The 9,742-nt window shown below is 40.9% G+C and overlaps 1 long non-coding RNA gene and 1 other non-coding gene across 2 annotated transcripts; one reads left to right on the top strand and one right to left on the bottom strand.

The window, feature by feature from the left end:
* Positions 1–939: 939 nt before the first annotated feature.
* On the bottom strand, positions 940–1,011 carry trnah-gug (transfer RNA histidin (anticodon GUG)). The gene has a single exon. It is a non-coding gene; the product is annotated as a tRNA-His (tRNA).
* Positions 1,012–5,052: 4,041 nt separating this feature from the next.
* On the top strand, positions 5,053–9,725 carry LOC148373339 (uncharacterized). Its single transcript, XR_015852715.1, has 3 exons — positions 5,053–5,433; positions 7,393–7,700; positions 9,303–9,725. It is a non-coding gene; the product is annotated as an uncharacterized LOC148373339 (long non-coding RNA).
* The last annotated feature ends 17 nt before the right edge of the window (positions 9,726–9,742 follow it).

Genomic DNA, 9,742 nt, shown 5'->3' with positions numbered 1-9,742 from the left:
ATGCGACAAAGATAGTATTGCCAAAAAAAGTCCAATGAGTATTAGCCAGGAGTAGATCCCAGTATCTTCAAATACATAGTCAATTCTTTATCCATTGCGCCACTCTTCTCACCCATTAAAAGTAAGTTAGTAAAATATTTGTAAATCACATTATTCTACAAACCGCAGTAACCTAAACCTAACCCTAACCCTACCCCTTCCCCTAACCCTAACCCTAACCCTAACCCTAACCCTAACCCCAACCCTAACCCTAACCCTAACCCTAACCCTAACCCTAACCCTAACCCTAACCCTAACCTAACCCTAACCCTAACCCTAACCCTAACCCTAACCCTAACCCTTACCCTAACCCTAACCCCCCCAAAAAATTTTTTTTGGTGGGACCTTGAGAAAGCAAGATTGCTTCCTAACCTAACCCTAATCCGAGCCCTAACCTTAGCCCTATCCCTAGCCCTAATCTTAACACTAAACTTTTTAGAGTTTGATATGGAAAAGGAAGCTGATGATCAATTTGGCCAGTTAGTAAATGGTACCAATGAGATTATGATGTCATGAAAGACAAGACTTGCCCGAATTCCAGGGGTCAGAAAAACCAAGACACCTCGGGTGATCTTTGTCAATAATGCGACAGCGATAATATTGCCAACAAAAGATTATCAAGGACTAGCCAGGATTTGAACCTAGATTCATCCAAATCATAGCCATATTCATTATCCATTGCCCCACTAGCTCTTTCTGTCCAATAAATTTTGTACATTTACTTGTAAACAACACTATTCTACAAACTACTCTCACCTGACCCAAGCCCTAACTATAACCCTTTTAGTACTTGGAGTCAAAAAGGTTGCTCCGACCAACACGAGGAGTACACACCTGTGAAATAAGTAATTTTATTTCCGAAGTACATCAACTCAAAACTATAAAAGCAGTTCATATATCTGCTATGACCTGGATTTGAACCAGGGTTACTGCGACCACAACGCAGAGTACTCACCACTATACGATCATAGCTTCTTACTTCAGTGGAGACGTTTCAATACATATTAACCTTCTTCTTGTTTAAGCTATTCACTAAGATCCAGGAAGGACAAAAGTAATTGGATTTTCATCCATGGACCACTGTTATGGTTATGGTGTTCAGGTGATCTTTGTCAATTATGCGACAAAGACAGTATTGCCAAAAAAAGGCCATCAAGTATTAGCCAGGAGTGGATCCCAGTATCTTCTAATACATAGTTAATGCTTTATCCATTGCGCCACTCTTCTCACCCATATGAGATAAGTTAGTAAAATATTTGTAAATCACAATTCTCTACAAACTGCAGTAACCTAACCCTTACCCTAACCCTTAATTGTATGCGGGTTTAGGATCAGGTAATTGTGCAATTTTGTAATTATAATCCTGTGCAGTCCTTAGAGACATTTTTGTGATTAAGGGCTATATAAATAAATGTGACTTGACTTGACTAGACAGAATTCCAGGGGTTAGAGAAACCAAGACACCGAGGGTGATCTTTGTCAACTATGCAACAGAGATAGTATTGCCAACAAAAGCTTATCAAGCACTAGCCAGGAGTTAACAGTTATGAACAGAAGTGGTGACAAGAGTAGCCCTGGTGGAGTCCAACTTTCACCGGGAACGAATCCGACTTACTGTTGGCAATGCGGACCAGACTCTGGCACCGAGCATACAGGGACCGCAAATCCCAGATAAGACTGTGCAGTACCCCATACTCCCAAAGCACCCCCACAGGGCCTACAAAGTCGATCATCGAACTACGGCCTAAGGTGTCCTGGTGCCAAGTGCCCATATGGACACTCTTATGTCTGAACATGGTGTTCGTTATGGACAAACTATGACGGGCACAGAAGTCCAATCACAATACACCACTTGTGTTTAGGTCAAGGGGGCAGTTCTTCCCAATCATGCCCCTCCAGGTCTCACTGTCATTGCCCTCGTGAGGGTTGAAGTCTCCCAACAGTGCGAGGTTATCCAGTCTTCCACTATTTATTCAGGAAATTGTCCAAATCATATCTACTGCAAACAAAACAGGAAAAGTTCTGCCATCAAATTGGGGTAGCTGTAACCACAACGCATGGTACTCACCACGATACAACTACAGCCACTGGAGTCTGCTGGGTCTATCACATTCATTTTATTCGTTTATTTGTCCAAAGTTTCCTCAATATCAGACTCAATAGCTTAGATTTGGACAGCCGTTCAGTGGTAATGCAGTTTATGGACAGAGCATGGAAATTTAACTTGTTTCTATTATAAAAAGAGTGTCATTGGGAGTATGAATTTAAAAACTAAACCAAAACTAAGTTTTTGCAGAGATTGAATAGTCCCAATGCTTACATAGAAACAAACCAGAAAGACTTTACATCATGACAAAAATCCAGAAACTAGACATTTGGTGAACATTTGTAAGGAAGCAGCTCAAATGATATTGCCACTATATGTTTGTTAAAGGTAGCCAGGAGTTGAAAATTCTGTTTTATAGACAGACACCTAACCATTGAACTACACTAACTGCAAACTTTATTTGATGTGAAGGTTAAAACTTGAGATTGTATTTAAGTAAAGAAACACACTATGAGTCAGGTATTGACGTTGGGTATCCCTTTCATTGGAGGTGCATCCCACCTGAGCTTTTCCCTAGATCTGCTTCCAAGATCGGCTCAGAGAGAAAAGACACCAATCCGATAAGTACTAGCCAATTTATTCAAAACCCTGGCATAAAACAACACATCTGATTGACTCAAACAAGATGACATGAATACATGAAACAGTTCTGATGGGCTTAAACAAAATCACATGATTAAATGGAGCGATATAATGCTGGTCGCTAGATGGCACGCGAGCACAATAAATGAACAGTAACAAAAGTGAAACTTTTGTAACATAAAAAAAACAATGAGTTTCTGTAAAGTCAAGTGAGTATTTCAGGGGAGGCAAGCTTGTGACCAGCTTTCCCGGCACTAAAGTAAAGGACATCTTGATTAATAGTTAGCGGGCCCCAAAATGATACTATTGTTGTAAGAATGCAAACAGCACCTGGCTTTGGCTGCCATGCAAACACTTAGAATAAAAACACTTGAGTAAAAAAATCTTTAAAAAGGCAGCTTACATCTAAATCTGTCTTGGGAGGAGTGTCATTGCGAGTGTGATGTCAAAACTGAGCTGAAGCTCAAATTTTTCTGGTGATTGAATTGTCCCAATGCACACATGATAACAAACCAGGAGGACTATACTTCTTGACAGAATTTAAAAGGTAAGCCAAGCCCAGTCAGTTTAGGTAAACATGTATCAGTAAGAAGTGTAAATATGATTTCTACCAAACGTTGTTTGGAGCTAGCAAGTTTTACCTCAAACCTTTTGAACTGTAGTAATACACGTTATTTGTTACGCCATCAGCCTTGCAATAACTGTGAAATTGTCAATCAATTGTTGCAAGCATGTCAATGGTAAAAACTACAGCTAAACCTGCCATGACCTTAAATTAAACAAGACCACAACGATGAGCACACACCGATATAGAAACATAGCTACTAAGGCCTGCTGAATCTAACAAGAAACCATACATTTTTTTCCTGGTTTTGGCTTAGCATCAAGGTCCAGGTAGGACAAAATTAATGGGTTGCTCATTCAGGAGTACTGTGAAATATGAGCAAATCTTAAGTGTTGGACATAGGTTCAGAGTCAATACATCAGATTTGGTTGTTTCCCTCGACTTACTATAAGACAAAATAAAAATGTGTTTTGCTTATTTGCTTATTTGCTAAGTTTTAGTCAATTGTGACAAAGCCTTTTGTTTTGGGGTTTCCCACGAAACAATTATGAGCATGAATTGAATCGTTAGATCTTTAGTTTCGTGAAAACAAACGTATTCAATGTAATATTTTGTTGTTAGCGCTCATATCCCCCCATATCAGTGTAACAGGTGTAATAATAACTTTTGTTTTATTGAAATTCCTGCTAAAATATGTGTATAGTTTTTGGTAAGTGTCCTGCAATGACGAGTCCAACGGTGCCACCTGCTGGTATGGGTTGGGGTTTGCTTTTCGCTTTTGACATGTGACCAGAAGGCGGGGTTTAGTTGGCAGTCTCCAGAGCGAGCTGCCAACGAGATCAAAGAGATCAAAGCCAGCAGAGAAGCTAATTTTGTGACTCATTTCATTTGCAGAAACTGTAATAATAACAACCTCATCATCCAGTCCAGCATGAATGTTGATCTTTGGTGGGGCAGGTACACCGCGGTTACATCAGGATGATGCCTATTTCCCACGTTTAGTAAAGATTACATCAAATTTCACAATTGGTGGAGGCAAGCACAACATTATTCTATTTTCTTGATTACTCAATTAAATCCTTTATTTTTTTTGTTTAAAGCTTTTTTTTCTTCAGAAATTATTCTTACGATTGTTATTTATCATCTACTGTGACCCTAGCTCCATGAAATAATAGGGCGTAAAGCTTAAAGTCGAGCAGATCTGGGTTTGATTTAGTTTACCAGAATAATGTTGCACCGTCTAAAATAATCAGGCTGTAGGCATGCTTCCCGTTCCCTTCGGTTCCAAGTCAATGTATCTACATTGTAAATTATTATTTCGGCAGATTGGTATTCCATATGGTATTTCACATCACAAATGAAATAAGTAATACAGTAATGTGTATTTTGCCTAAACTTATCTTTACTCAAACTCAGTTTCCAGTGGTTCAGATATATTTCTTGCAGCACTGGAGCTCTTTATTGAAAAAACATGTATTCTTTGCCTGGGGCTGTCAAATTATTCATGTCCAAAATCCAAATTGTCTCTTGCTCCTTATATTGCTCAATTATTTATGTAGTGAATTGTTAGGGTAGATGATCTGACATTATGCTGCAAATTTAGTTCCTTGATGAGGTTGATGGACTGCAATTATGTAACAGTTTGGACCAGCGGATGAGTGACACGTTGACAAGTTTGTGACTCCCACTGCGTGACGTAGGTCATTGTAAACCAAGCTTTGCTGTCACAAACACAGCAGGGGGTTTGGAATGACCCCACAGGCGCAGAGAACCATGGCTCTGCAACAAGTGTTACCAAAACCTATTTCCAATCAACTACTTTGCATTAACTCAACTTGAATTTGGAGATAACTTTTTGGAATACAGATAAGACATTAAAAGGCTCAAGTTCACTTGAGTTGAGTTGACGTCAAATTTGAGAAAGGGAGGAGCTACCAGGTAACATTGGTAGAAAGGGACATTTGTGATTCTCAAGTACACGAGAGAGGCAGCATAAATTGAAATACACCTACAAATGAAAATGGCTCTCCAGCTCTACATGACAAATTACAAGGAGCAATTTGTTTCTCCTGGCAAAGTGGAACGGATGCAACTTCGACCAACCTCAGCCCACAGAAGAAACAACCCGCACCCTCGACCGGTAAGATGCAGTGCTGCAGATTTTGTAGTATTGTGCTAAGTGTAAGACCCAAGAAGGACTAGAATAAGTATCCTTTTAAGGACTTTATAAATACTGTAATGTCTGTTACTTTTGTTGATTTGGTGTGTTAAACCAAGGTCCCTTTAAGAAAGGACATGTTGCGAGGGAGACGCGGATCCGTAAATTTCGTTCTTTGAAGTAGTTTGCTTTAAAGTCGGTGTATGTGTGCACGTGAAGAGTGTGAGTTGGACCAAAACCTCTTGTGTGAATGTTTATACTGCCAGTTATTTTGATATCACTTCGGCAACAGGACTTAATCAGCGACTGAGTGTATCATTGATTACACCAAGATGTATTACAATACTGCAAATATGATCATGACAAATGGAGTAAGTCGGAAGAAGTTCGTAAGTTTGTTTTGAAATGAAAATGAAACCAAACATGTATCAATTCTGCAATTAAGAAAAAACAGGGTTCCAGTGACAGATGATTATGTCAGGACCAGAACGGAGACAGGACCCAATTTTGTTACGTTTCCCACAAGTTTTATTAAAGGAAAGAGGAAGGGCTGCGCCCACGATCTGGTGTTCACTAGGCGGGGAAAGCAAGTCGCCGTCGTACTCGGATTGTGAGCCGAACACGGAAGTGAAACTTCCGTGCAGAGCAATGGCGGTGTCAAGGACGAAAAAACAGGTCGATAGCCAGGACAGGAGAGCAGACGTGGTCGGGATCAAAAACGGGTCGTAAGTCGGAGACACGGGATCAAAAACGGGACAGGTGGGTGTCAGGTGTCGTGTAATACACTCCCCTTCCTGCGGTGTCGCTGTATACTTATGTGCAGCCTTGAACTTGTGCTTGAGAACTGCCGAGGAAGAAGTTAAGAAAACAGTTTGTGAACCGTACAGTCCGTGCCTGTCTTGAATCTCCTACAATCCTACTACAATCCTACTACATACACAACATATTGGCGACGAGCATGACTTGTATCGGAATCTCAAAACCCCCTGCTTTGCTAGAAACCCCGGGTGAGCCTACGATGTTGTATACCACGTGGATTCAGATGTTCGAAAATTACCTGCTATCATTGACTGCAAACGACATGCCGGACAAACGAAAACGCGCACTACTGCTGCACTGTTGAGGCACAGAAGGGCAGAGAATTTTTCTTTCCCTTCCCGACACTGGCACTTCTTACAAATCCGCCTGTGATGCGCTAAAAACTTTCTTTGTACCGAGGGTGAATGTCGTGGCTGAGCGGAGCACGTTCCGTCTGCAGATTTTCAAACAAACGCAGATTTTCTTTAAAAATGCAGGAAAAAATAAAAAACTTTAAGAGATGAAATACATGATGGGACTACAAAGAAGACTCCAACGCTATTTTACCCTCGCACAAAAGGGGATCGAATTTAATGATGAAATCAGAGAGATCAAACAAGAACTAAAAGCTTGGGTGGAAATAAAGAGCAAAGGCAGAATGTCACACTTTCAGTTTACCTCCAGAAACCTTGTTAAAATATATATATATACCACAGCCATATCCCCCTAGCGGGAGGTGGCTAGAGTCATTTCTGACTCTTATTGGGAGATTGATTCAGAGGAGGGGATTCTCAGTCCCCTCACTCAACCCAACTGAGGTGTTGGGAGTCATTAGGTGACCAAACCCCCCAATTCCAACCCCTAATGCTGAACGCCAAACAGGGAGGCAACGGGTACCAATGTTGAAGTCTTGGGTATAACTCGGCCGAGGCTTGAACAACAACCTCCCAGTCTCGGGGTGGGCGCCATACCCCCAAGGCCACCGAGCTCATGTAAAAATTTGATATGGAGAAATTGTGAATGTGTTTAATTGCTGTTAAAAGTGTCAATAAAATTGTTCAAACCAAAACCTCGTATCATCCAAATTCTTTATTTGTACAATGTGTTGTTTTACTATTTACGGTGTCTATTTTTCTTTGGCAGGATTTTCTTTTCCCCCGCAGTCTCATCACCTGGAACAAACCACAGCATGGACCACCTAAATCTACACCCCCTGTGGATGCAGTAGGCCAAATGTTCCCCCCGGTCGAACGTACATTATTCTATAGTCCAGTAAGGCCTCGTCCTGTTAGTTCAATGAACACTGTGAGCTCAAATAAAGCACAGCACCTGCCACTCATAAATCCACCCCCTCTTCAAAAACTGGCTTCTTCTCTTGATCAGCTGCAGAAAAAAACCTCACCCACTGTCGGCCGCGTCCAACTTTGTTCATCTTTGAAGAAATCACCAAGGTGACTATTTATTTCAATCTTCATCTCAGACTACAGTGGTACCTCTTCTCACCAGTTTAATTTGTTCCAGGATCATGCTCGAAGCTTGAATTGCTCATGTAAAGAGAGCATTTTCCCAATTTGGAACAATTAAAAACTAGTAGTGGGCCTAAAAAAATACCAGAATCTTGAAAAGTTGATTATATTTTGTCCATCAGTAAGTATTTCGTTGCTGCTCTCTGGTTGCGCTGCTCCCAGATGTGTGCTTTCATATTTAAGCATTTATCAATCATACAGTATTTCAGCCATTAGTTGTTGCTAGGCTTAGAAATCTACCGAGAGGCCTACACAAAATAATCTTAAAGGCTGGGTACCATAATATCATTGTTTGACAAAGCCAATCAGATTCTGAGTAGTTGGACATTAGGCTTTTGGAAGGCGGACGGAAAGGTCAGCTATTCGACAAACTGTGATTAGCTGGGGGGTACTCCACCGAAGCGATTGTGCCAACAGCTGTTTAACTTGAAAAGAATGAGCTGCACTGGGAAAGATATTGTTGTGTTGATTTAATAGTGTTTTTGTCAACCCGCAATGACCAATGATTATTATTTCATTATTTTACACCCAAAAAAATACCCCAAACGTTTGAACGTGGTAAAAAAATAATTTGTTCCACTGGCATATACATTTTCAATCTTTTTAAAGGGACAGCGTGTAATATTTTGTGCCTCTTAGTAGTACAAAAAAAAAGGATCGATTTCATTAATAGGCAAAATTACATTAACTATCATCCATCCATTTTCGGTGCCATTTATTCTCATGAGGGTTGAGGGGGTGCTGGAGCCCATCCCAGCTATCTTCCAGGAATGAGCAGGGGACACCCTGATCTGGTTACTTGCCAATTGCAGGGCACAAAGAGACAGACAACTTATTCACTAAGGACAATTTAGACCGGCCAATTACGTGGAGGTTTTTGGAATGTGTCCAAAAAAACCCTAGGCATGTGGAGAACATGCAAATTCCACTCAGGATGGCTGGTAACTGGAGTTGAACCCATGACCTTAGAAGTGTGCTACAGACCCGCTAACCAATCGGACACTGCGCCACCCCATGAACTATTATACCAATGTTAACTTTAATACATTTGCATTGGCCAAGACATTTGTACATAGGGATCAAAAGCAGTTGAGTAGCAAATGCTGTGGTTAAGAAAGACGTCCACGCACCACACGAGTGCAATCCTATCGCCTTAAACAGTGCATTCATGAAATCTAAATGAGTTAACATAACATGGGGATAGTTTGTTTCCTCAACTGTTCTCTTGTTGATAAATGTTAGTCAGCAAATACAGCTACAGTGGGTGATTTGCATTGGGAGTGGCGCATGGCTTTGGCGATATCAGGCGGACTTATTTTGAACGGCGGGTCATTGTTTGATGAGATGCGGCTCATTTTTCCCTTGTGCTACTCAGCATTGTGTCCCGGACTGAATTAAATCCTTTGGCAGCTCTGATCCGGCCCATGGGCAGTATGTCTGACACCCGTGTTCAAAGATGTGTGTTATTGACTATGTGACTCTAAATTCCATGATCTATTAAAATCTTTTTTTTTGCCAAATGAAAAGGTTCATCAAGAATGGGTGCGGCAGCTGCTTCCACGTGGTGAAGCCCTACCAAGCCAGTCACTACATCATACACCCTCAGTTTGGATCTGAATTTCACCGTCAGGATCATCCTAATTCATAATTGTCAACTTTTTGATTTTGTTGCATTTGATATATGAATATTGTAATGTGAACACATTCATAAATTAGCGTTTTTTGTCACATACAGAGATCCCTATTTTTTGCAGTTAATGGGGACCAGAACCACTCAAGGAATTGATATTCTGCTAAGTAGTTGCACTTTTTTTGGGGGGGCGGCTAAGACAGTCTCTGTCTCTCTTGCCTGATTAAAGGAAACCCTTACTGACTGAGAGTTAGAGAAGAAAGGGTTTGGCAGATGTATAGTTAGGCGGCATGACACGAACTCTGGGGCGCAGAGCAAGTGTACAGTACAGTATGAA

The sequence above is a fragment of the Urocampus carinirostris genome, chromosome 1 (genome assembly GCF_059441175.1).
Source record: "Urocampus carinirostris isolate Australia breed hairy pipefish chromosome 1, RoL_Ucar_1.0, whole genome shotgun sequence".
Classification (NCBI taxonomy): domain Eukaryota; kingdom Metazoa; phylum Chordata; class Actinopteri; order Syngnathiformes; family Syngnathidae; genus Urocampus; species Urocampus carinirostris.
The sequence above is the reverse complement of the archived record's forward strand: the minus strand, read 5'-3'. Positions and strand labels throughout refer to the sequence as shown.